We start from the raw sequence: 27,513 nt of genomic DNA, 5'->3' as shown, positions 1-27,513 counted from the left end.
GGGAGCTGAGCAGGGGTGGCCGGGCCCTCGGGGCGGCTGCGGCTCCGCGGAGGGGCCGGTGCGGCGCGGGGGCCCCTACCGGGACCGCGGAACGGCCCCCGCGGGCCGCGGTGGGTCCCGGCCGGCACCTGGAGGGTGCCACGGCCTGAGCGGGGCCGGGCTGTCCGTCCTCCCACGGGATGCGGCGGTAAAAGTTTCCCGATGGAGCAGTCGGTGACCGGGAGGGCCCCGCGGCCATGGCAGCGCCCGGCACCGCACGCCAGGGACGCGGGACCGCAGCCCCGCGCTGCCGGGGTCCGGCGTGTGGCACGGCCGGTGCTGGGCTCTCCCTGCGCTGGCGGGCTGCGGGCGGCAGGCACCGCTCCGTGCCCGCGGGGACAGCCGGGGACGAGCGGACGGACGGACAGAGCACCCTGCCCGCCGGCTCGCGGCACCCGGAGCGTTCGGGGCGGTCACGGCTCGGGGTCGGAGCCAGCCCCCGGGAGAGCTCCGTCCTGGGCCCCTTCCTCGGGTACCGCATCTCCGAGCCTTGAATTTCACCGAATTGGGCTCTGGCAGAAGCCCCCGGTGGAGGTTTTGCCGTGCGGTGGCCTCGGACGGGGCCTGGCCGTGGGGAGGGGCTGCCCGGGGGTGCCTCCATCGCTGTGGGAGAAGAGGGTGAGACCCGCAGCAGCCTCAAAGAATAAATGCCGGTGACTGATCATAGCTGCGGGACAGCCCTGTGGGCTTTCGGGGCTCGAGACCCCTCTGTGTCAGGGCACTGCTGGGTGGTGACTGGGAGCTGGCCGTGCTCCTCAGGCAATGCTTTTCTTTGCGGGAGTGGGAGGAAGCGATTCTTCCCTTTGGAAAGAGCAGAATGCCCATTCCTTAGCTGGATGATGGGCTGCAAGAGGAGATTGTTTCTGCTGGGCCCGGCTGTCCTTTCTCCTGGCCTCCCCACCCCTTGACAGAAGGGGTCCTGCCTGGTGTTCCCAAACAACCCGGGGCTCCATCCTGGAGCGTGCTGCTGCTCCATGCCTACAGTGTGAACAGCTCCAGCTTTTTGCCCAGCTGTGGGAGGATTAAATCCCTTCCTTCACGTCCTCTCCAGCCTCTCCTGTTCCACTGGAGGAGCAGAAGCACAGAATGCACTGAGGTGCTCAGCCTGGGGCTGGGAGCATCATTCAGGGAGCCCCTCAGAGGAGCACCCTGCTCAGTCAGCTACACAAGTCAGTCCTGTCACATTTCACGTTTAAATGCCATGACTGAGGTGAAGTTTACTTAAACTGTGTGTTTAAGAAAAAAAAAAAGTTTCTTTGTGTGTTGGTACCTGCTCTAAAGTGAGATCTTGCATCTTTGTGTTCTGTGCGTCTGGAAGCTGCTAAGTGGAAATTTGATGTCAGGAAGCGTCTTCAGTCTTTGAAGACATAATCCGTGAGTGCTCAGCTCTGAACAGGAAAGTGGATATAGATCAGTCTTTGTGGACATCAGGACTTGAATAGGCGGATGTTTGAGTGCATGTGAGAGTATCAGTGGCTGTAGGACTCCTTATCCCCCCCCATGGCACCGATTCCTGTTCCGTGCCCACATCTTTTTGCTCGTGCTGTATTTTTATCGCCTGGTTTATTTTTGTCATGACTGCTTTGTGCTCCGGGTAACACAAGACGACTGGCTGCCTTTCAGAGTTCAGCACTGGCTTCTGGGTGAGGGGTTTTCCCCCCACCCACTGTTGAATAGAAGACTGCTGTTTGTAGGGCAGCCCTTTTCCCCCTTTTCCTCCTTTTCCTGTGGCAGACCTCGTGCCTCCGATGGATCTCTGAGTGCCTGGTTATCGTGACAGGTAACCAGCTCCTTGCTGTGGCCGTGCGCTGCTCGGTAATTGCAGCTGCTCCTCGCGATATACAGAATAAACAGGCATGAAAGCACTGTTGCAGACTTGTCCTGGCTTGTTGTTTGTCTCAGGATTTCTGCTTTGTGGTCCTTGCAGTGTGTTCTGGTTGTGGCAGCATCTCTGAGAGGGGAAGAAATGAGCAGCCGGGGCTGGGAACGCAGCTTGTGCTGCTTTTGATGGAGCAGACTTCTGCTAGGCTGCTGGGCTTCATTAATCATATTTAAGTTTCTGTCACTAACTTTTAATTAAAAGCATAGTTGATACCACTTTAATGAACGTACAGATGTTAGCCATCTTCATGCATAAAAATGCTTTTTAATTCCCTTACTATTCCCTTTATGGCCCTTAGATGCTTTTGTTGCCATCTAAACCGTGTACAGTAGCAGCTGTTTATCTTCTTAATAAAACTTTTTCTTGCATCTGTGTTCGGGAAACAATAATGGTTTGAGTAAACAGTTCCCTGGTATTCTTTAACAATATTTTTTAAGAACTTGGCAGAAAGGGTCAAAGTGGTGCCTAAATAGTGAACTCCAAGGCTCTTGCTGACTATAGCCCTGAGCCCAGTGTAAGTCACCTGAAATTGTTGGCTGTTCTCAGGCTTATGTGAAGTGATGAAGAAAATAAGAATCCTTCAGTGTATGACTTTTGATTCTGATGAGCTTCACGAGGATCTTTTCCCCAAATGACAACTTCTTATTAAAATATCTTTTCTATTTTGGGTTTGCTGCTGATGGTGTGTGTCAATGCTTTGTCGCTTGTTGTACATCTAACAGCCTGAGCATTTATTGTGATTTACCATCTGGCACGTGGGAGTTTTATCTAACTTCTCATTTTACTTGACAGCAACCAGTTTGGAAAGACCTTGTCCTGGGTTTTTTTTCCCCCTAATAGAAATTCTCAAAACTTAAAACTGACAATGGGGCTAAAAGGTTTTGAATTTAAATAATCACTCTCTTTTTATTCACAAATTGTTACTGTTTCTGTGAGCTGGCCAAAGAGAGAAGCAGCACATCCTCCAAGTGAGCTAATTTAAAGAAGGTTCCTCCAATTAGTCCTAAGGAGCCTTTATCTCCCCTCTGCATTCAAATAAAACTCTTGTCAGTCAGTTGCTGCCTTGGCAGCCTGAGTGGAAGGCTTCGGAAAATGGCAAGTGAAAGCTGATGCTCGCTCCTGAGTACGGTTTGACTCATGCCTTTCATGCATATTCACCATAATGTCCTGTTCCAGGACAAGCAGGATCCCTCGAGAAACATTTCTTCTTTTAAGGTGTTTTTCTTTTAGGCTTCCTCTTATTAGAGGCTTAAATAAGAGGAGAGGCTAGAAACTGGCATCGATGTGTTGCTTTGCTTTATTTGTATTTTCTTAGAAGGAGAAAGCAACCCATGGTTTTCTTAACAGCCAATTTCTCTAAATGGTGAAGATGCCTTCTCATTTAATTTTAAATCTGGCTGACGTAGGGTGTGATGCAATTAATATTTCTGTTTATCTCCCCAAATTGGTAAAATATGCCTAAATTTAATTTTGAGCCCAAAAGCATCTTATAAACAAAAATGTTCTGTAGTTTTCAGTGTGAATGGAAATTGAATAATTAATGGGGGAGGGAGGAGGGAGTAAATAAAACACTTTTTATTTATAACTTTATTTCCTGGGTGTTGGAGGAAACCCAAGTGCCACAAGATTGTACTGGGGCAGAGTCTGTCTGAGCTCACCCACGAACTGAGAGGGAATGTGGCTTCTCTAATTGTGGTGTCCATGCCAAGAGTCCTAGGAAAATTTAAATGAACAAAGTAATGGATGATATTTGGATGTTCTTAATGTAAGAAGAAAACAATCTAGCCTGGGGCTGGCCCAGATCCTGTCACTACAGGGAGTTCTAATCAGCACCATGCCAAGTCAACAGACAGAGCTCCCAAAGTCAGGCTTGTGCATTTTCCATAGGAAAGAGGGTTTGCTGGTGTGACTGGATGGTGGTTTCAATTTTTCCTTTTAATTGAACTAATATTTCTTAAATGCTCACAGCAAAATGCTTCAGTAAATCCCACTGGAGAACTTAGAAACCAGTTGGAAAAAGGTATCTTTCATTTTGAAGGAGGGAGGGGGAGGTGCAGGGGACCTCCTGAGGGATGGCAGGATCTGGAGACAGAGCTTCCCCTTCCTGCAGCTCTTCCTGAGTGTGTGACACAGGGTCAGGCTTCACAGGGGAGAAGAAATAAGAGGTTTCTCAGGCAAGTGGAGTTTTTGGGCAAATATGGGTGCAGGGAAAAAATCCAGTTAGCACAGGGCTAAAACCTGCCCTGGGGAGCTTGGCCACACCTGAGGAGGTGCTGGCTTTGCAAGGAGAGGCCATCCAGGAGGGAAATGGGAGGGAAAGCAGCACCTTCCTGCCTCTGGGCTTCCTGTGCCAGGGGTGGTGAGGAGGATGAGCAGGACCCTTGGGTTTGGTGGCTGGGTCAGTGCAGGGTGGGGGCCTGGCAGTCCCGGGGTCATTGTCCTGGGCTCATTGTCCCGGGGTCATTGTCCCAGCAGCCTCGGACCTGGCGCCGGGCAGGGACGCACATGCCAGCGCCCTGAGTGTGCCCAGGGTGCCACCAAGGGCAGGGACAAAGCACACACCTGGCTGAGGAAGGAGTGCTGATAGGAGCAGGGGCACCCACGGCAGAGTCTTGGTCTCCCAACAGCAGCACGGGCTGATTTTGGCTTCTCCTGACCCAGGCAGTGGCTGAGAACTCCAAATTAGATTTTTATTTTTTATTTTTCTGGCTTTAAACAGCCTCCAGAAAATCTTGCTCAGACAGATTTGAAGACCTACAACATCCAGAAGTCTGCACCCCTGTGGACCTCAAGTTGTTTTCCTGCAAAAATAACCCCAGCCTGAGTACCTTGGATAGCGAGGACTCTGCACAGCTTTTACAGTCCTGGCTTTGTGTTTGGACAGCTGAGATTGGTGAGTGCTGAGGTGTGGGCACAAACCTTAAAACTCTCCAAATCCAGGTGGGATTAGATGAATTGGAGGGAGTCCCTCGATGTGATGAGGAAAAGTGATTTGCCCCGCATGGATTGCTTTAAACAGCTGTCTCCAGTCGGAGACCAGATACTGGGATTTCTACTCAGGGGTTTTCCACCAGTTTCTGTGGTCTTATCATGGTGGGGGGAACTGATCCAGAACTGAGATCCAGAAAACCCAGTAGTGGAACAGAGGTGGTTTGCTGTGAGCTGGTAATGCACAGCTGGTGGGGACTTGGGGAAGAAAATGTGAATGAACTGCTGAAAGATTTGTAATTCACCATTGGACAGGGATTCCTGTAATGGACAGGGAAGCTAACTCTGATTTGTTTGGATTGCTGGCACTTACATAACGATCAGGGAGCTTCAGGATACTAATTCAGGCTTAACCCTCAGAGCAGTGACCTGGGAAGGCATTTTAATGGCACGATAACCAATTTGGAGGGTGGGAGTGTGTAATCACATCAGCACTCTGAGGTATGTGGGCACTGCAGGGCGAGGCCACCTTATCTCTGGCTCCAAAGAAGTTTGGTATTTGCGTGACTTAACTCTGGATGTGTAGAGGGACCTTAATTCCATTATGTGCTTTAGAAGGTTATGGGAGGATTTCAGGTTTTTCTGGTACAGCCGTGGTAAACAACAGTTTAGCTTCAGCTATGTTTTGTACAGGTATTCTTAAGGAGTTGGGTTTGGATCATTTTGTGTCTCTCTTCAGATGATTTGAGTTGGAGTCAGAGTTATCCACAGCAAAACCTGGAGAGCTGTGGGCATTTCTGAAGAGGTAAAAAAAATAATGGGCTGCCATCAGGTACTACCTGTTTGGAAGAACAGAAAAACAATTTCACGTATGCATTTGTATATAAACGTGGTGTAATTATGTTTTGTATACATCAGAGGACAATTCAATGGGAATAATTCCACTTGTAATTTGTTTCAAGATCAGTACCATAACTGAAATAACCTTCTAAAGGTACAAACATGGTAGAATCACTTTCTCGATGTGGGTGGCTTACCTATTTTAATGTTGCCTTTTTTTTTTAAAAAAAAAAAGAAGGAAATAGAGATTTTATATTTATCATATGAGATGAAATTGAAATCTAAATATTTACATCTTTTCACTGGATCTGGGGTTGAGCACCAGCTGTAGGCGTTGCCAAGCTGTTTAAGTTGTCTCCTCCACAGAGCAGGTTGATTTCTCCAGGGTGCTGGAGAGATGGAACCTCGTGTTCCTGGCTCTTATTTTCTAGCCTGTCTCTGCATCTGGAAATCCTTCCCTCTGTGGGCTCTGTGACCCGGCCTCACGTTCAGAGAGTGTTCCAGCCTAAACATGCTGAAGCTAGACATGTGTTGTCTCCACCAGAATGCAGAGTAAACTGCAAGCTGTGAAACTGGAGGGGGAGTCTGGGACACGAGGATGAAAAGAACTCAAGATAATTGGTGGAAAAGAGCAGGAGGGAGAGGAAGGCCTCTCACTTGATTTTTCTCTGCCATCCCATCGCCTCAGTAACATCTTCTGTGCTCTTCACAAGCAAAGGTGGAGGATCACTTCTGTCTTAAAGAAGGGTAAAACCAGGAGCAGACATAGGATATGTTGCAGGCACAATTCAGCAGAAGAGACACTAAAATTCCTGAAATTTCTGTCTCTGGTTTTGTTTTGCTTTCCTTGTTCCCCTGTTAGTTTCTTGAGCAGGCTTGACATGGGGCTTTTAGGTTTCTCATCCACCAAAGTGAACTGATGGAGAACACATAGCCTGTTTTGTTTTCCCTCTCTTGTTTTTGAGGATCATTTATCCAGACTCACGGGACTCTTTGTTTGTCTAACCTGTCTCTGGCTTGTAAAACATTGTTCCTTGTGTTAACTTCAACAAACAATAAACATCTTCCATCAGATATGCTCAAAAATGTGTTTAGCCTGGGCACAGCTGTTTCTATTGAGACTAGAACAATTTTAATGCTCTCTTTTGCTTACATGTAATACTTATAAATAAGTTTTTCAGAAGGGCACCTTCATCTAGCACACTGCCACTGAGAGAAGAAAGAGCATATTTGGAAAAGCCTACTTGAAGGATTAAACTTTTTCGTTCAGCTTCTGTGTGTTGCCCTGGCTTCCCAGTTTTCATTTATTCTTTTGTTTAGAGCAGGGAGAGATGGTTTCACTTGCCTTGCTGGGGGTGGGCACTTGGGTATCTTTAGGTCAGATCTTCATATCTGCCAAACATCTGGGCAGAGAGGATGGAGAGGAAGGAGCTTTCTGTCCTCCTGCCTGTTCCTTTGTACAGGTGCCCCAGCAGCAAAAGGAGTTTGACATAAAGGGGAGATTTATTTCACTGTCTAATGGAGCATCTGTATTATCAAAGGCAGATATGTCTCCCTGCTCTGTCTTTTGTTGTCTGAATGTCATTTTGCTGGTAGAACTTGTGCTGTATTCCTTGTTATCAAAGTAGAACTAAAAGAAAAAAAAAAAAAGAGGTGATGCTTTTTCTTAAACATTGTTACCAAAATCATCAGCTAAACTGTGTTGAGGGAGGATTTTAATTCCTGGTTTAAAGATTGAATATAATTTGGCTTTCAGACCTCCCATTTTTCCTAAATCAAGTTTATGGTAGCAGCAGCCATGAGTGTCAGTTTCTGATTATAAACAGATTTGGAGCCACTAAAAACCTCCTTGAAATCAGTTTGACAACTGTTTGAGAACCACCTTTTTAATATTCTCAGCAAGTTCCCTGCTGAGGTCTCTTGCAGCAGCCTTGTAGATCTTGTAGATGTTAGTCTTTCCTGCATATTTTATTTTAACTCGCTCATAAGCTTCCTAGGAGAATGCACATGGATAAGCTTTTCCAAGCTTTTGAAAAATTCATTTTTACACGGAAACTTGGGCTCAGCGAGATGAGAGTTGAGTGGAAACTGGTTGTGCTGTGCTGGGGAGTGCAGCACCTTGGTGCTCAGAGCAGCTTGCAGGGAGATGCTTTTTGCTTTTGTTTGGTTTTCTTGAGGCTAAATCCCAATCACTCCCTGCAGTTTCTGACTCCAGGTGGATCTCTGGACCTGCAGGGGAGTGGAGGGCGCAGCAAATTCATCACCATGGGAGGCACTGGGATGGGCTGGGGGTCTCAGGGTGCACAGGCTCAGGTGGGAGAGGGGAAGGGACATTGGCTGGTGCTGGTTTTCATTCCTGCAGCCCGTGACAGCCCCTGGTCACAGCCACCAGGCTCAGAAAACCTGAGCAGTTCCTAAGGGAGCATCACCCTAGGCCTGTGCTGTGTGCCCAGGGCTCTGCACTGCAGGGATCAAGGGATATTCCATCTGGAGGTGGGAAAAACAACCCTGGCAGCCTTTCTTTCTTCGAGGCTGGCAGGAGCAGAGTCAGGGACAGATTTCCATTTGACTCATCCGTTGTTGAGATGGTGACACCCTTGAGTCACATTAAAAACGAGACCTTGTAGCTGAATTGGCACATCACAGAGCAGGTGTTTGCTGGGGTTTTGGGGGGTTTGTCCTTGTTTAGAAAATTATTTTTGCGTTCACTGAGGTGGGATGAAATTGATGAATGGTGTTGCTGATGTTCTGGGTTAAAAATAACAGGAAAACCTGATTCAGGTGGAATGCTGGAAGTTAACTGTCAAGATAACCTGCTTGAAATAGTTGCAAAGGCCCAAAAAAATAAAATAAAATAATAAAAAAGATGAGTGCCCAGTAGCCAGATGGTTGGAAGAGAACACCCCACGATCAATGAGGCAATATGTAAATATTTTCGATCATTACCACAGTACTGCTGTGTTGACATTGAATTTCAGAGTGTTATTCTGTGGGACTCCTCATTGATCAGCAGATGAGCTCTGATAAAACAGAGGATGAAAGCACAATACTGAGCATTATTATGGATTGTGGATTTCATTGACAAGGACAGGCTTCCATCAAGGGCTAGGAATGGATTTCAGATGCTCTTTAAGCACGTTGCTGAGCCACTGTGTTCCTTTCTGGCTGTCAGCTACCAATTAAATGGTGTTTTATTTCTTGAGCTGCTTTATTTAAGGTGAAATACTGCATAATTGACTAATTTTTCTGTGCTAATTGCTACAGTTATATGGGATGGGGCAAGGTGGAAGCTGACAGAGTTCTCTGCTTGAAATATACCTGGCTAGAAATGACTGGAAAATAATATCAATCAAGCAGCTGAATTAAATTTATAATTTTTTTCAAAAAGATCCTCCTGAAAGCTGGTTGTAGAGACCCTGTCTGGCTGAGTCACTTAGAAACCTTCACGGGGTGATGGCATTCTCATGAATAAAACATGAAGTGCCTTTGGCATAGACAGGTGCTGAACCCACCCAGAGGCTTTTTCTTTTTTTTCTTCCTTCTTAAAAAAAAAAAAAAAAAATTCCCATCGGTTTTACTGCTCTCAGAGGTGAGTCTGAAGCTTGACATGAAATGGACTCTTTTCAAAGCTGCTTTTTAAGATGTGCCCACCCCAAAGCAATCCCAGCAGGGGCTGCTGCTGGTGGTTCCTGGGATCCCAGCCTGGAGGCAGGAGGGAGGTTTGGGAAGGTGATGTGTGTGGGGAGCAGGTTGCCACCTTTGTGTGATATTAAATGTGACTCTTCCTGTCAGTCCTTCCTCCTGAGGGAGTTTGTAATGTTCCTTTTTGCAAATCACCCATAGACTGGTGTGAGGTTCCTAAAAATCTTATAAGGGTGCAGACAGAATGCATGGTTTCAGTTTTTTGAAATATTTTTTTCTTGCAGTTGATCAGAGCAATAGGTTGTAACATTTCCCATTTCATATAAGGGAATAAAGACTTTTAGGAAAGGATTAATGACTTCTGAGGAAAGAGGGAGAGGACTCTTGGCAAATGAAAAGCTCATTATAGCTACAGCAGGGTCCAGAGCCCAGGCAGCTTCTGGAAGCATTTTGCTGTTTGTTTTCCCTCCCTTTCCCTTGGGTCTGGCTGCTTACAGTGCAGCCAGGACCTTGTGCTCCTTTGGGAACGTAACCCCGGGGCACTTGGAAGGTCCAGATGCTACAAACATCAGAGAGGGAAATATGGTCTCAGTGCCTTTCCAAGCTGCTCGTATTTTCCAGTTAACTGCTGCATTTCTCTTGCATGTTGATTAATTTCCTGGCACATCCTGAAGCCTCTTCCTCCGATTAGAGTTCTTCAGGATTTTGAATTTATTTCCCTGTGGTTTGTTGATTTTTAGTTGCTCACTTGTATCCCTTTAGTGCTTTAGGGTGGCTGGAGGGAGAACAGGAATCACCTTTTCTGAGGATAAAGGGCTCTGGAGACTCTCTGTGGTCTGAAACTGATGCTCCCAAACCATGGGCATGTGGTGTTTGACCACAGCTGACACTCGGTAGCGCTCAGAATTTATTCATGCAGATTGGGCAAGAGCAGGAGGCTGAGCTAGACCAGCTGTGGTGATCATGAGGAACAGTTGTGCTGGTTCATTTCTCCCTGCAAGGCGGTGCTGTCAGTGCCTCTGACTTTGCAGAAGCTTTTTTATTGCCTGTGCTTGGCAGGGCTGTGGTTCTCGAGGCCAGTGAGTTGAGATTTGGGGTTGTCACCAGTTGTGTTCAGGTAATGGTGAGGAGGGAGCTCTGCCCATCCCACCAGTATAAAGTGATCTAGTGGTGGCAGCGATGGTGCCTCCTGGAAGGACTGGAAAGTGAAGTGCAGCACATCAGTTCAGCAGAGAAGCCAGCAGAAAGCATCTTATAATTAATTAATCATCCTCCATGGAAAGGTAAATGCTAGTTCTGTTAGTGCAATGTGGTGCTTTCAACATTGTTGGTAAAAATGAGCTGTGTGGCACCTCTGCCTCTTTGCAAAAGATATTTACATGTGAATCTGTCTATTAATAGCTGTGGGCTGTTTTCCTGTGCCTCGGGTGCTGCTGAGCTGTCGTGCTGCTCCAGAACCAAAGGTGGTCTTTGATTCGGTTCTGGGCTGCTCCAGTGCCCAGATGCTTCCCTGAAAGGCTTTTGAGGAAGGGAGGGAGTTTGTAATGTTCCTTTTTGCAAATCACCCATAATAAAAACGTTGTTGCAGCCTTTTGGGAGCTCTTGCATTAACTCACATTTCTGTGTTTTTGTTGTGTTGCTTTTTCCTGGTGGTTTGGACAAATGTGCCCCTTGTTTAACAATGCTGAATCCTCCCACGCTTCAGAAGTTTAATTTTAAAGCAGAAGCAGTTTAAACTGTGTAATTGATTTCCATTTTGCACAGAATCTTTCTGAAATGCAGACAGGGTTAATGATTATAGAAGAGGATGAAAATCTGACAATTTTTAAGTTTAAATTTTGCCTTGGTAATCTGTTCTCACACCTAAAAATAAGTAAATTAAGAATAGCATCAGCGAGGCCTCTGCAAACTGCAGTGACTTTAAAAAGTGATGACTTGGGAATACAGTCAAGGTGAATTGTTTATGATTATTCCAGAAAACACATTTCATAAATGTCATAATGTCCTAGGCTACATTAATTATCTATTACTTTTAGTGTTTGCTGCAGAGAAAAGGCCAGTGTTTCTCTTTTCCCAGAGGCAATACTTTCAGTTTTTCTTGTACAGAAATGTTTTTGCTTTTAATCACTTTTGATTGCATACCATTAACAAGTGTGCAGAGAAATCAGTTCTTCTGTTTGGAACAATTGCTGCAGACTTACTGTCACTGAAAAAAAGAACTTTTGTCATCCTTCCCTAATGTACAACACAGGGAAAAAACCCAACCCCAGAACAAAAAAGAATAATGGAGGTAGGAAGATTGATTTTTCTTACCTAGAGGAGGCTTTGTGGCTGCCCTTCCAGGTTTGTAGGTACCCACTCTGGGGGGCTTTGAGATTGGCCTCACCCAGACTCTGAAACCCTTTGAAGCCCTGTGTCCAGGCCCTGCTGGTTCTGAGAACTGTTCCCTGCTCAGCAAAGCCAGACAGAGAGAGCAGGGCCCTGCTCTGACTCAGTTTTTTACATTTATTTACCAAAGTGTGGGTTGTAGCGGATGGTTCTTTTAGGAGGATGGTGTCTGGCATATCCAGCACCTAGAGAGACTTGTGTAGCTTGTGGAAAATGGGGAAAGAATGGATATGGACAAATCCCAATGTGTTTGAGGAATGAATTATTGTATAACCCGTAAAAATTGGTAAGGCTCAATCAGATTGGATGTGTATTGAGTTAAAAACTACATAGCTATAATGAATCCTTTCAAAAGAGAAAGAGAATATGAGGATTCTTGTTTACTTGCAAATTATAATGGTAGAATGGCTAAAAGGACTAATGAAATACTTGCTTTCATAAAAAGGCATTTAAAATTCAAAGGCAAAGCAAGATTAAAATGTTGTATTTAAATATATTTCCATCATACAGATTTGAATAGTTGCTTTGGAGAGAAAGTCCTTTGGGCTTTGCATCATCATATTGTATGTAACAGTAGGGGAAAAAACACTTTACATTTCCCTTTATGAAAAGAATTTTTACTTAAAGCAATCATTAAGAATTTAGTGGGTTAATTCTGCCCCAAAGTGCACATACAAAATACTGGCACAGGTATCAAATAATTGAATATTTTTTCTTCAGTTATAAAGAGGATATAATTTTAAAAGTAGTGGTGATTTTCAGTGTTTATTTTGTTGTGAGCCTGAAGAATTAATTTTATTTATCTTCTGGTCTTGACTGTATTAATGTTGGCAGCAAGATCAATAGTCAGTGAAAGAAAAGAAAACTTAAGATTCAGTTTCAGATAAATTCTGATTGGATCCTAAACCACAGAGCCACAGAGTGGACCTGTGGTTTCCAGTTCTGACAGATTCAATCTAAAAGGTGCATCATGGAAGGTTTTGAGATCGGTTAAGCAGCTTGATGTCCAACACTTTCAATATTATTATTATTATTATTATTATTATTATTATTATTATTATTATTATTATTATTGTTATTACCACCCAGCCTGGGAAAGCAGGAATGCCATTTGGGCTCTATGTGCCTGGCTCAGCTGTGAATCAGCAAATGACGTTAATAAGCATTTGTGGACTAAATATATTTTTAAGCTGTCTGGCTGCTTGCTCCTGGTGAGATTTCTGAGATTAATGGTCCTGAAACGTTACTCGCATTTGCTCTTCCTCCAGGATGAATCTGACCTGTGCAAGCACTATTATATTTTTTAAATTGCTGTGCAAGAAGTTACAAGAGTGAAGATCAGTTACTGGGTTTTTTTAAGCTGTTGGCAAGACATAAATTTATGTTAACTGAAGCAGTGCTTGCAGCTAAAGGTATTGATGGTTTTTCCAAACATTTCAGTTTCTGTAGGGAAGGAAACAGGGTGTATTGATGTTTTATTTATTTTTTGTGTAACACTTTGGTAGCAGGTGCTGGTGTTGAGGCTTGGATCCAAGTCCCAGTCAAGGAGATGTGCTTTTATTTGTGTGGTTGTGCACCCAGATTTACATGTTCCAGTGCAAAACACAGCCCCTGCTGCTGGGAGGGAGAACGGGGAAGGTCAGCTGTGCCCTTTGTGACCTGAAGGGAAAAGGGATAATGGGGAGTTCAGTGAGGTAGAAACAGTTTTAATGTGAGCATGTGGGAACAACGACATTCCCCACTCCATCGCCCTGTTAGACCAGTGCTGTGAGAGCCCTGGCTCTGCTCTGCTGCTGCTTGGAGGACAGAGAAAAAAAGACATTAAAGAAGACCTAAAGGAACCCGGATATACTTGGGGAGATCATCAGTAGAGAGGGGAGTGGAGAGCACATGTGTGTGCCCTAAAGTGCAGCCCAGCTGCTTTAGAAGCAGCATTAAAACCATATTTTAAAAAAGCCCAGCATTAAAATCAGTTTGCAGTGGATGGAGATAAAGATGAGACTTCTCAAAGAAATCTCTTAGAAAGGCAATGGGGCTGCTTGGAATGTCGAGCAAAGCAGTAACTTGCTCTGGTTACAGGTTCCTTCTGCCCCCAGCCCTCCTGACAAAACTCAGCCTTGGGGGAGAGCAGGTGCCTGGAACAGGAGTGTAAATGGGGTGCCTGGGCTTTCCCCACCTGGGTTTGCCCTCCTGGGTGCTGCTGGTTTGTTCCCTGTGGGAGCTGCTGGCTCCTTGCTCCTCCAGTTGTGGAAGGATTTGTGGGGATTGCAAGGGCAGCTCCAGCTCTGCTTCCACCCTCAAACATGGGGTCCTGCCCAGGCTCTGGGGGCTCCCTGGAAGAATCTGTGGTGTGCTGGATTTGTCTGTGGTGTCTGCTCTGTGGAAGTCACTGAGCTCCAAGCTCAGAAGGGAGATGCTTTGAGGAGAAGAGTTGTACAGAGGGAGCACGTGAGAGTGGTCAGTGCAACGTGTGTGTTTTTTCTTCTCTCTTTTTTTTCCTCCTTAATTTCCATGAGTTAGAGATGACGATGACTCATGGTTTGGAACACACTTTAAATCCCTGAGGTGCTCATTGCCGCCTACTATCACGTATTGAATTTCTGACATACCGGAGGGATGTCTGCAGAGAAACTCTGATGTGCAATTATAAAATGTTGTAGCTTTATGTTGTTTGCATAGCAGCCATTAGCATGGTGTAACTGGAAAAATAATGCAGCTTTATTCTTGCTCTTGATTTCCCATGGGCATGGCAGTTCAGCTACTGTGTTCTGTCTTTTCCTAGGATGTTGACACATGTGGACCAACAGTGACATCCTTTTTCAGCAATGCTGTTTTTGCTCCCTCCTGCATTCAGAAGCATCTAGAAAGATTTTTTGCAGAAGGTAGGTTCTGACATTTCAGCTGGATGGCTGTTCTTTTTCTTCTGGGTTAGAAAAAAACATTTAGATGTTACTAGGGAGAATGGTAATTTATCTGAGTGATACTAACTTGCTGTTGGTGGAAGGAGATTAACCTTAGCGTGGGTTCCACTTTAATAAATGCTTGGGGAAAACATGGTGAAATGTAGGCTGGAGAATGGCTGCAGGAGCTCTTTGAGAAGGGCTTGGCAGTCACAGGACATGGCTGGCTTAAATTGCATAGATGTGTGCATTGGTAATAAACTTCTTTTGAAAGAAAGCTCACAATCTTTGCCTTTTTCTGTTTAGTCAGCGTCCTTTTCTCCTTAAAATATTTCAAATAAGTAAATTAAAAGGGAGAATGGCTGCACAGGATGTGCAATTCATATAATTTTAAATTTAAATCTTGGGTGTGTTTTTTTCTCAAAATCTTAACCTTGTTGATTTTATTTGTATTGAAATAAACAGTAGTACAGCCTCATTTACTACCATCAAATTGTAGTTTCTACCTTTCTTTGTCCTCTGAACTTTAAATTTGTTTTACATTGCAGTAGGATTGAGATACAGAACTTCCCAATAAACAGTGTGGAAGAGGAAGCAGTTACCCGTGGTGGCTTTTAACAAGGAAAAGTGAAGAGATTGTGTTTTTTCTGAATGTTTCTACCTTTTACTCCCTTATGCTGTAACCTTTGCAGTGTTTTTTAGGCATTCACTGTGTGTGTCCAGCTCCATCCAAAACTCTTGTGTGAATTCTAGAAATGTGTCTCATAGTGTGAACTCTCACTACAAAATTAGTGGCTGGAGTTTTTTGGTAGATGGGGGTGTCAGCCTTTAGCCTGACTGCACAGTTCTGCATCTTCTTTTCCTCCAGTACATTGCTCAGCACTTAAGTGCACCATTTCCTTTATCAGAAATGATCTTTTTGACTCCACCAAATGTTTCTTTGGGGTGATACTAAAATTTAACAATAGTCAAGTTTTGCTTCAAGAGCAACGAATTGCTGAGAAGAAGAGAAGGAATAAATGAGTTTGGATCCAAGACTGTTCAGTTACCAGACTGAAATATGTTTTCAGTCTCTCTGGGTTTATACCTCAGGGTCACAGCAGTTACACTGAGACTGCAGTGACACCAGCTCAGAAACAACATGCAATATCTTTATCAGAAATTGTGGAAAACTAGGGCTGATTTGAATACCTTAATTGTCTCCTGTCAGGAAATTGGCTCCCAGTGAATTCATTGCCATTCTCCAGGTTGATTTCCTTCCTGAAACCTCTCTTTGGGATTAGCAGAGCCCAGTGCCAGGCTGGGTAGGCTGCTCCAGTGCTGTCTTTTCCCTCTGTGGAATACCTGATTTCCTCGGGAGAGAGCCCAGCAGCTCCTGTCTGCCCAATGCAGTTCCAAAGGAGCTGTGGCCAGGTCTCTCTGGGATCAAAAGCTGCTTGAACAGAGGAGTTTATGCTCAGAGAGGCATTAATTGCCATGTGAGTTTGTGCTGCTGTGCTGAGGGGGAACATCTGTATCCCGAGAGCTTTGCCTCCTGTTTTAGGTCACACACTCCCCCACAGGCTGTTGCAGAGGGAGCATTTTTCTCTGAATTAGCCATAACAGCAGAGAAGAAATGCAATCCTTGGCAGAGCTTAGGGTTTGCTTTGCCCCAAGGCTGAGGCTCCATTCATTTAGCTTTCCTGAAGGATTTTACAGGGCTGATGAGGTGCCCAAGTGGTCATTAATTCTCTGGGTAGGTGAGGGGAAATTGCCTCCAGAATGGTGTTCACAGGAAAATGAATCCCTGCTCTTGCGTCACTAGAGAGGAGTAACGTCTGTGAACTGGCAGGTAGAGAATGTAGGGAGAGAAATGGGTTTTAAACCTTGTCAGGGAATGCAGTGCTCATGGAGACAAAAAACTGAACCACCATGTCCAGGAAAATGCTGTAGGCACTGGGTAATTTCCCCCTCTGTTTTGCCAGCATCACTGTGCAGCCCTTTGTTTTTCCAGACCTGAAGGCTTTCAATCCGAACTGCTGGACAGAATGAAAATTCTGGGAGAACGCTCCCCTGCAAGTCATCTTTGGGAGTATTTTGCATAGAACTATTTCAAAATCTAGGAGAGTGTCCTCAATCCCTGCTGTGAGCAGAGCCCGAGGGACGTGTGTGCAGACGTGCTGTGTGTGCCAGGGATGTTGGGAGCTGTGGGACCTGGCAGGGAGCCAGGGGGAACGAAGGGTGATGAGGAGGTGGGGGTGTTGATACAGGATGGGGAGGGACCTCCTCTGTTCCTCAGCATCCTCATTTCCAGCTGTCCTGGGCACTGTGCTGCCTTTTTGTGCTTTCACTGCTCCTGCAGCTGCAGAAGCTTGGAGGGGATGAGTGTTTTCTGTCTGTAAGGAGAGGCAGAGGCTGACATTGGGCAGGAGGATAATAAGAAGAGAAGGTAGATGAGGTTGAATCCAAGGGTGCCTGAGAAAATGTGAGGCAGGCTGGGGACAGGGGACTTGTGCCCTGGGGAAGTGATGTCCCCTCTAAGCAATTTGTAAAGCCACTGAAGGAATATGTTGTGTCCTGTCAAAACCAGCTTTGGTTTGCATTTGCCTCCTTCTAATGTCCTTCCAGCACTCCCTGCCTTGCCTGCAGCACCTGTCCTTGTGCCTGTGTCATGCTGGGCTGTGATTTTCCACCCCTGGCTGTGTGATGTGACCAGCTTTTCTCCTTCCAGAGCCTTATGTCCTATGTGGACACAAATTGGGCCTGAACCTTACTTTTTCTGCACCTTGTACTTAGCAGGGGACTTAGTGTGGGACCCATGACATGAGAACTGAACCCCTTGCAAGGGGTGAGTTTGTGCGACTAAATGCAGAGAAATCTGTCTTCATGTTGGATCCTTCATCCACTGGATTGAAAAACTCACTGTAAAGAGTTAGATCAAGGGGATAACACTCCAGGGAGCTGGGTGACAGCAAGGAGAGGAGCTCTGTTTGGCAGCATAATGGAGCAGCACAATTGTGACATTTCCCTGTCTCAGTGTGTAAAGGTTGACTTGCTGCTGTGCCAGGCAGGGAGAAGGGGGAGCTGCTGAGAGGTGAGGAAAGGAGAGTGGAATCTTGTAAAGGTGGGAGAGAGTTACAGGTAAACCCATTTAGACCTGCCAGGAAAGGTACAGAAGGACCCCTTTTCAATAAGAAGGGATCTGCTGAGTCTTCTGTATAATCTGGCACTATGAAATTTCTCATGGAAACAGGGGTGAGTTTTTCTTTTGGTGGTTTTCCTCCTTTTACAATAGAAACACAAGACACAAGGAACTGTTTGGACATACATCTTTAACTGAGAGGAAAGGGCTGTGATGCTGCTGTGGTTGTAACCACAAACTAACTGACAGTTTCCTGCTGCAAGTAACTTTCTATAGATCTAAACCTCCTTCATTTGTGTTTGTTTTTCTGTTATGTTTAAATATCTGAGGAAGATTGTGTTGCTGCTAGGCTTCTATTTTTTGACTTTGTTATAATTTTGGGGGATGGTGGCATGAAGAGAGATCATTACAACACTGATACATACTCAGGTGGAGTCCAAAAAGTTTCTGTTACAATCTGGTTTAATGTAGAAGTGAAGAAGTAACACCATTGAATCAGACTGATTTTGCAGTTACATTTGCATGTACAAAGCTCTGTTTATTTCTGAGGAGAAAAGATGTCATCATGTGAACCTGCCTGTGTGGCTGAGATGCTTCATGCGATATTTCCATGGCATCATTACTGGCTTCTAATTCTCCTGCCTCCTTCCCACCCTTCTCCCCTGTGATGTGTTAAATATCACAGCTGTAGAAATGAGGGCACGTTTTTTCCCTGCTGTTCCCATTCCAGCTGGAAAACTTGGACAGAACCTTCCCTTGTGGTTTGTGATACTGTAAATAAAGGCTTGGGAGGTCACACGTTTTCCATCTCAAGTTATTTTGATTCCAGAGCTGGAATGGGAGAGGAGGAGGGAGGAGAGGAATAAAAATAAAAACAAAAACAAAACCTCAAACTCTTGTAGCTTATTGTGGGAAAAAGAGCTCATTAATGCAAAGGGAAAGCAATTGGGAAAAAGGCCTTTGCAGAGAGGACTTCGTCTTTGACTGAAGCTGCAACTTGGATAATTAGGGTCAAAGATTTCAGAGGAATCTTCTATAAAACTTTGAAATAAAAGTTATCTACAAGCCAGAGGCCCTGAACACCAGCTCTGTGATCTGGGGCCGTTGCTGGGCAGTTGCTCTCTGCCTTAAAAGGTGCATCAGCCTGACTCTCTATAGGCATGTGGGTGAGTAATTCTACCCATGTCCCTCTGAATATGGTTACTCATACTCTTAAATGTCAGTTAAGTGGGCTTTAAGTGTGGAGCTGAGAAATTGTGGTTGTAGGTCTCACTGGCTGTGGTCGGGTGAGCTGGAGTCGCTTTTGCAGCCTGGGCAGTACCTGTGGACTGGGATGTGGGGGTGGGAAACCTGTTTGCACATTTTATCAACGTTAGTGGTGCAGTGCAGCCTTTTCAAAATGCCCACAGAATCGTGCTGCTGTTCACAGCTGGTGTCCCACATCTGCAGGCTTGGGCTCCTCAGCTGTGTCCCTTCTCATGTTGGTGTTTGAGGCTGTGCATACACGCAGAAAACACTGTTTAGGCTTAACCTTGTTGTGTTTTCCTCTTTTGGTATTTGTATAATCATGTTTTGGACTGAGTAAGAAATGAGCTCAGGACAAGGTCCACTGGGCTTTACTACTTGGTGGTGAAATGCTGGGTGTGATGAATGTTGTCTTGGAGAGGAGACGCTAACACTTACTAGAAACTGTTGCTCACTTTAGTGGAGTTCTGAAGAGACCTTTTCCTGGTAATGATTTTTTCTGTTGGCTTTTTCATCAAAACAGGATACAAAATGTGAATATCATTTGTCACTGCAGAACTCACATTGTACCTTGACACTACAGAAGTATTTCTTTTTCCATAAACTGTTATATTTATAATGTACAGCAGGAACAAAAGAGGAACATTCCACATCTAGATGTTAATCTCTGCACCGGGTAGTCTTTTGATTCAATAACTTTTCTTCCTTGATCTTCTTTTCCCATTTTTTTTTCTTTAATAGGCACAGGACATATGGACATAAAAAATAATGGCCCAATTTCACCCCTGCTGTAGCTCATTGACGTCATTAAAGCTACAGCAGGGATGACTTGGCCCAGATTCTTTAAAAATAAGACCTGATGAACAGCCTCTCCTGGAAAAGCTCTGTGGAGAAGGTTGTCCTGAGCACAGCACAGAGCAGATGGGATGCAACTCACCCTGACATTTGATACCATTCCCCTTGATGCCGTTCCAGTGAGATGCTGGGTCCTTCCTGGAGGGGACAGAAGTCTGCAGATGTTTTCCAGATGTGATTTTTACCATGTCATGATAGTGTGATGGAAAGGGGCAATTAATGAAGTGAGAGAAGGGCACTTAGGGCAGAGGCAGGTCTGGGTGGAAACCTCACTTACTTGGAAGCTGTCTGTGCCTGAGGACTGGGCTTGGCACATGGTGAGGCAGAAGATGGAAATGTAGTTATCTGTGAAAAACTGTTGCTCTAAGCAGGTTTTTAGGAAGATGGTTTAAGTGTGCTTTGCATTTTTGTACTTTTTCCTCACATCCTCTGTGATGTCTGGGTCATTGCCACACAAGGATCAGCCATCTGAGTGTGGCAGTTCCTGGCATAAAGGAGCACTGCAAGGTTCCGTATCTCAGGGTAGGTCTAAGGTGCAGCTGCTTTTTCAGGGCATATTTTCCTCCTTAGAACTGGGAATAGAAATAGAAATTCTAGGTAATGTAGATCAAAAAAGGCAACATGGATCATGGCGAGAATAGTAGATATGACCTTAAGTGCTGAGTCTGAATTAAGCTGGAAAATGTGCTTTCAGATCTGAACACACTGAAATCAGAAAGGTGAAAATGTGAAAGGTTCTCAAGAGCTGTTGACTACTTTCTGTTTACTAAAATAGTGGTGGCGATTCATAGATGGTGACTCCAAAAATCTTCACGGTAACGTACAAAGTGAGTGTTTTACTCACTGTTATTTATAACTGCAGGAAGAAACACCCTTTAGAGAGCAGTCAGAGCCCCAAAGCTGTATCTGAGGTGGGTGAATGCCTGATCACTTTTTGTAAGGCCAGTATCCATTGCCCAGGGTATCTTTAATTTAACTGAATCCTTGGTGGTTATAACTGTGCCTGGCCAAGCCAGGTTCTCTTGCAGTGAGTCCAAGAAATCAGATAGTTCTTTTTCTGATGCCAGACTCTTCTGGTCCATTGAATATAACTGCAAGAACACATAGTTCCCAAGGAGGAAAATGCTTACTGTGTTTTTGGTGACAGCTGAAGCTAACTTGGGGGAGGGCAAGATGGAGCAAATGGCACTTGTCTGCTTATGAGAGCATGTTCATTTTAAGGGAATTTGAGTTGGAAAGTTTTTTGCAGTGAAAAGCCAGAATAGTGTCAAAGTGACATTGACTAGTATAAATAGTGAAGGGAGAATTAAATCTTTAAAATATATTCAGTTCTTTGATTAGTCATCCAAAACTCTGCTGGTAAGACATTGAAAGAAATCTGGGCTTAACCTGATAAATGTCCTTCTAGTGGTGGAAAAAGTCAGAAAACCCAAGAATTTAATTCATGATATCCAGAGAGGCCATGCAGCAGCTGGCAGCAGACTGCTAAGGAAGAGTATTAATCCTAGAGGAAACAGGGAAAAGGTAACTGAAAACTCTGCAGCCTTAAGGACTTTTGGAAGTAAAAGATATTTGTTGTAATGCAGATAAAGATGATTAGCTTTTTTTATTGCATAGAATACACCCTTGTCTGATTAACTATCTTGTTTTGAAGTTCTCTTTCCTTGTATTGTCTTAATCCATTTCAAGCTCCTCTGTCATTGCGGGTGGACCTATTTAGGATCTAACCCTGCTTTTACTGAGGTTAAAAGCAAAATTTGATGGGTGTGAAAAGAACCTGCCCTGGGACTTGAAGTGAACCCCCGCCATCTCTCTCTAAGCAGACTGATGAGCATAATGGATTGAATATTTATGCCAGTTCCAATAAAACCTTGATGATTGCAGAGAGGGGTTGAGAGAGGATTCTACCTGAGTAAAAGAATGTATGAAAATTTTAAATTGCATATCTTTGTGACTGACCTATAGCAGTTAATTTTCCAGAGCCAAGACTACGAAGTCATCAGTTTTAGCAGAGTAGAGAAATGATTAATTTCTGGGGTATACAGAGATCTTTCTTAATAATCAGAAGCATGTCATCTGGTTGAAAATACAATTTTTCAGGAAGGAGGGGAGCTGTAAATGGGCAGCTCGTTGTTATGGATGCAGTCAGACAGAGCACAGGCATCCCTGTGAACCAAGCCCGGCTCCCTCTCTGTGGCACTCAGGCAGTGCTGGGAAATGATGAGCTACAGCCAAGTCTGGTTCCTCTGGAACGTCAGCGCGTGGCTGTCACGCTGCACACATGTCCCTGGGCTGTAGGAGGTTATCAGGGAGATAACCTGGCTGAACCCCAGCCACTCGTGATGGTATCTTAGCTTCACAGCCTCCAGTGGAAACTCCAGGAAATTCCAGTTCCTACTGAGGCAGCGTGTTGTGTGTGTTAATCCCTGTGCAGGGGCTGTGAGGGGAGAGAAGGGTTCACCAGCCCATGCACTGACAGACCCATGTACCTGTTTTGTTTGTGAAGAGTTACGAGTTGAAATCAATATGCAGATCAGGAGTGCTCTGAGTACCTAAAGAAAATCCTTTGACTGTGGTTCCTGCATCATCCCAGCAGTTTATTAGAAAAATAGAAGGAAAAAGAGGGGGAGGCAAATACCATCTGTATTTATTCAGATTAAAAAGGAGTGTGGGGATGGAGCTGTAGGGTGAAGGGGAACTGTTCAGTGCTGAAGCAGAACTTTCAATTTATTTGATGGGAAATTTTAATCTATTCTGCATGATTTAGCTGTTAAGCTCTAGACTCGCTTCAGCTCATCACCTGCTAAGTGCTTTGGTTCCACTGGGTACTCTCAAGTCCTGTAGAGGCCCATGAGGTTCAGCTCTACTCCTAAGAGCTGACAGAGGGTAGGAAAGAGTGAGGTAAAGGAAGCTTTTTAAAAACACTGTTTGTGTTTATAAAAAAAACCAAAATAACCTTGAAATTAATTTGAGCTATACCCTTGATCAATGACTCTACACTGTCCACTAATTCTTTTGTATATATAGCTAGAATGCAGCCTACCACTAAAAGTTCTCTTCGTTTCTTACTATTTTGAGGTTTATTTTGATGGATTATGTTTCTAGGTAACAGTTGAAGGTTATTTCTGGGAAATGCTGCCAGAATGTTTATTAACATGTGACTAGACCCAGGTAGAGTCCCTTGAGAAAATCTGGCTCTTCTGTGCACTCTCAGTGAGGGGCAGTGACTGTGCTGAAGGGTGAGAGTCCTCCCCGTTCCCTGCCCACACTGGGCCTGGAAATAACTCTGTCAATAGTAGAAATGTCACAGCAGGAATGACTCGCTGGATGTGCCCAATTCCGTTTATCTAAATGAGCTGTGATCCTGGATTTAATGTGCTGTTTCATACTTAAGATAAGAGTCACATGAATTAGATTATTGTTGGGGAAAAAATAGAGGGGTTCTGATATAAATACTTCTGTGGGAAGTTTGGAGAGCATTAGCAAGTCTTTTTACTTTTATGAACAGCAGTGGTCAAAGCAGTTTCCTGCAAGAGATGCTTTCCACATGATAGGAGCTCTACTCATTAAAAAAGCATGAATTGGATTAAGAAGTGTAGGGTTATTTTAATTTGCCTTTGAGTCTTCAGATGTCAATGCAAGCTTTAATCAGCAGCTGTGCCAGTGAGGAACCACCTCGTGAAATGGAAAGGGAGGATGTGGGCAGAGATGCTCCTGGCAGAGTGGTTCAGGGGCTCCCCTGCACCCTGAAGGGTCCTGCCCAGCAGCTTCTCAGTTCTCCAGGATGGCATGAGCCCTCATGATGCCCCTTTTGTGAACCAAAGATGTTCCTGTGGTCTGTGGAGCTGAGGATGTGTTCAGCAGAGGGGCAGCTGTGTGAACAGTGGGGTGGGTACCCAAGAGCACTCCTGCCTCAATGTGAGACTTCTGGGTAAGGACATGTGGCAGAGGTAGTAAAAGTCTTGTGACATCAACAGCTGGCTGTCTCCTGGGCAGTTGTCTGATGCCTTTCTTTCAGGTGGACTTCAAAATACTATTTCTTCTTCCTGCTGGGAGCTTTCTCTGCATGTGAAACAAACTCCTGGAGCCCTTTGTCTTTAGTTTCACATCACCCTTATGGCCTGTGGTGCACATTGCTTTGAGCACCTGGCTGTGTTCCCCGGGGTTCAGTGGGAGATACAGCAATGACAAATGTTAACAGCTCAAATTCTTCTTTCTGTGTGTGCTTAATAAGCAGAACATCATCTGTGTTGTTTCAGAGGCAGGGATGAGCAGTTCTCTCCTTCCCTGTGTTCTCAGGGCACGGATGCTCAGTTTTGGCTCAGTACCAGTGATTTTGTCATGAGGAGGCAGAAGCAGGAGGGCACAGAGGACGGCTTTTCTCAAGGCCATGGTGGGTACAGCAGTAATGCTCATGTCTGAGTGGATGGCTGTGTTCTGTGGGTCACGATCAGGGAAGAGGCATATTCCCTGGAAAGGGTGGCAGGAAGTGCAGGAGGTGGGGCAGCAGGATGCAGTTTTGTGATCCTGAGCTCCTGTTGGTAGAAAAGTTGTACTTGTTCTTATTTCTGCTCTGGCTCTGTGCTCTTGGCAAAGCTTGTGTTTAATTTTGTGGGATGTTCAGGGCAGTACCTGCCATCTCTCTAGACAGCTGTACTCACTCCTCTTGTTATCACCATGGCTGTTCACTGGTGATAAAGGAGGAGCAGAAGGGGAACCAAAATCCTGATACTTGGGAACAGGGCAACATTTTATTTGAATTGTCTCTTGTAGCAGAGAGAGTCCAGGCACTCTGGGGATCTGCTTCCTTGAAGACCTGAAATGCACTTTTATTGACTACTCAGACTTTGAAATCATGATGGGACAAAGTAGCAAAACCATTGGAAAGAAATCTTCCCTCCCCACATCTTAGTGCTGTCTTCATAGCTGCCTCTTATGAATCTAAATACCCTCTGTGCCATTCCCATATAAGCTTGCCTCCACTGCAAATAAATATATTAATTTAGTATCACAGTTGCCTGAAATCAAGTGGCTCCAGTGTTGCCAGACTCATGTTGCTGGTAGCTCAGGGGGATATTCTGCCCAACAGAGACACAGATGTGCTGCTGCTGCATTGTCTGTGCTGTGACCATCTGACATTGGCCTTCCTTTTGCACCAGAGCAGGATCTGGTAACTCACACTACCAACCTTTCATAATCCTCCCTGCCATGCTGATTTAAGGGAAAGTATCAATTCTCCATCTCCTTTCACCCATGTCATCACACACACCCTGACTGTTCCACTTACCAGCTTTCCTGGCCTGTGGAATCTGCCTCTTGTCCTTATCAATGCCTGGCATCAAAGTGCAGCTTGGGGGAGTGCAGAGTGCCTGCTGCTTTTGCTGAGGTGTTCCCTGGGCTATTCCCAGTCATTCCTGAGCTGTGGGGTTCTTCTTCCTGATGTCAAAGCAGAGGAGTAACTCTGGCCAGGGGCTAAACTGCATCGAGCTTTTGGAGATTAAGCTGATTGTAGCTCTCTCATAAATAAATCTCTCTGTATTAATAAATAAATGCCTGCAATAGTTGCATTATTACAGTTCATGAAAGCTTTCAGAAAGAGAAAAATTTCCTGAATGAGCCATTTCTGCAGTCTCAGCTGGCTTTTAAAGACTGGTGTCATTAATTGAATTTTGGCTTTTCCTCTGGAATGGAGCCTGTGCTTTTTGCTTGAGCATATGGTTGATGTACATGAAAGAGAAAAGGAGGAGGTAAATTCTTCAGAGCTACTTGCATGGCTTCTTTGGCCATCAGGTTACTGGGGAGAGTGGGCAGCCTTTCAGTGGGGCTGCCCTATACTTGGGTCTTTGAGGTGTGAGGCTTTCCCCACTGAAGCACATGTCATGGTTGTTGGCTGTAGAGACCTGGCTGCTTGTCTGCTGCTGACTCATTCTTCCTGCAAAATTTCTCTTGAAACCACAAAACATGGTCTATATATTACAAGTAGCCAGATTCTTCTTTCCACAGGGAATGATATTTGTTGGAAATCTATCTTGCCTAATTCAGAGCATCGCAAATGTAATAATTAAGTGCTCCTTAATTTCCATACTCATTTGGTGGGGAGATAATAGCTTCTTTTTTAAAACAGGGCTTTGCCTTTTGAAAATACTCTGACCAATGTTACAAAGAAACCATATTGCAGCCCACCCTTAATAGCCACTGATTAGAGGGTCCTTTGTGAAGTGTTGTCTGTTTCTGACATAAATTAATTAATATGGAACCAGCAAAATTCCTATGGAAACAAAGCAGAAGTAAATTTAATACCAGATGAATGTGTGTTTTGGGCTATGAAAGTGATCATGAAACTAATTTCTTAACAGGACCACTAGAAGACAAACAAACCTACAGAGAGGTGGTTGTAAGCCTCAGCTAGAAATGTATGTTTGTGGATATAATTAAACTTTCGTTAATAATGTATTGTCCTCAGTCTTGGCAGAGAGCTGTACTTGGGCTGTGGCTACACGTCCAACGCATTTTTACCAGATTAACTTCTCTGTGCAGCCTGGTCAGGAGCTCTCCAGTGGCTGCTCTGCATCTCTGCTCCTCTGTCAGCTCGAAGAGCACATGAACCCCTTCCTGTGGCCCTGGGTGGCTGTCCCTGTCCCTGTCCTGCTCTGGGGGAGGCAGGGGGCAGCTGGAGAGACTCAACAGCAGCCTGAGGAAGGGTGCAATGTGTGAGGGTGATGCTTCCTGATTCACTTTTTGCATTGCAAATCCTGTTTCGTAAGTAAGCCGCTTCCATCGATACCTTAAACGTCTCTCAGGGCTTTTCTTCACCTGCAAAAAACCAAAATATCATCAGTGTCTTTGAAACCTCTGTGCTGAGCATTATATGATTAAGTTGTACTTTTGAAGTGACGGGTTTGGGCATATAATTTTCACGACCATCTTTGCTTTCAGGGGTTATAAATACTGGTTCTAGCTGTAATGAAGTGCTACTACTTACTGTGTTCTTATCATTGTGTGTGTCTTTTTGTTTAAATTACTAAATCACAGTGGCAATGGCCATAATAATGTGGTTGTTTTATGTCTTGGAACAGGGGAAAATAATTTTATTTAGTTGGAATAATGTAATTGTAATGTGCCTCTGGGTTGTAGTTCCAGGGGGAGGTGGTGCAGGTGGCTGCCAGGGCAGGGCTGTTCTCTGGATGATTTTCTGCGGCAAATTCCACAGCCGTGGAGTGGCAGCACATTTGTTTTTAATGGAACAACTTGTGAGCAAACACTGGGATGTTTATGATGACAAGGAAAGTACTAGAAAAATAGAGGCTATAAAATCCCACTGGTTAAGGGCAACACATGGATAATTGGCTCAGTCAGGTGCATCTTGGGGGAGGGGATGTGGATCTGAGATCTGGTCTAAGCCATTACTGGCTAAACACTTGAGCTCTTTGCACCTCTGAAGGCTGTCTGTAGGGAAGGCAGCTCTGCCTGGGTGGTTTTGTGAGGCAGAGTGCCAGGGAAGGACTCGGAGATCCTCTGATGGAAACTGCTTTAGAGATAAGGTGTTTATTTCCCCTTTTGAAGGGAAAAGATGTGTGATGGTTTCTTGAATCAGGATGACTGCACCAATTCAGATCTAATTTGATAAATGAAGTATAAAGGCCCAGTGAATGACCTTCTGTAAAATACAAGAG

The 27,513-nt window shown here is 44.8% G+C and overlaps 1 protein-coding gene across 12 annotated transcripts in view; it reads left to right on the top strand.

Moving 5' to 3' along the window:
* Nucleotides 1-27,513, top strand: part of PITPNM2 (phosphatidylinositol transfer protein membrane associated 2) — a 125,295-nt gene that overhangs the window by 440 nt on the left and 97,342 nt on the right. For 9 of the 12 annotated variants that reach the window (XR_005956910.1, XR_005956911.1, XM_041488420.1 and 6 more), the window contains exon 2: nt 14,502-14,601. The gene's annotated coding sequence lies outside the window, so the exon portion shown is untranslated. Of the gene's footprint in view, nt 1-1,695; nt 1,820-4,640; nt 4,815-14,501; nt 14,602-27,513 lie in introns of those variants that run through there. The other 3 variants (XM_041488417.1, XM_041488416.1, XM_041488419.1) reach the window with 3 other exon arrangements.

Source organism: Pyrgilauda ruficollis, unplaced genomic scaffold, assembly GCF_017590135.1.
Source record: "Pyrgilauda ruficollis isolate IOZ18807 unplaced genomic scaffold, ASM1759013v1 scaffold9, whole genome shotgun sequence".
NCBI classification, from domain to species: domain Eukaryota; kingdom Metazoa; phylum Chordata; class Aves; order Passeriformes; family Passeridae; genus Pyrgilauda; species Pyrgilauda ruficollis.
This window is presented reverse-complemented; position numbering and strand designations above follow the sequence as displayed.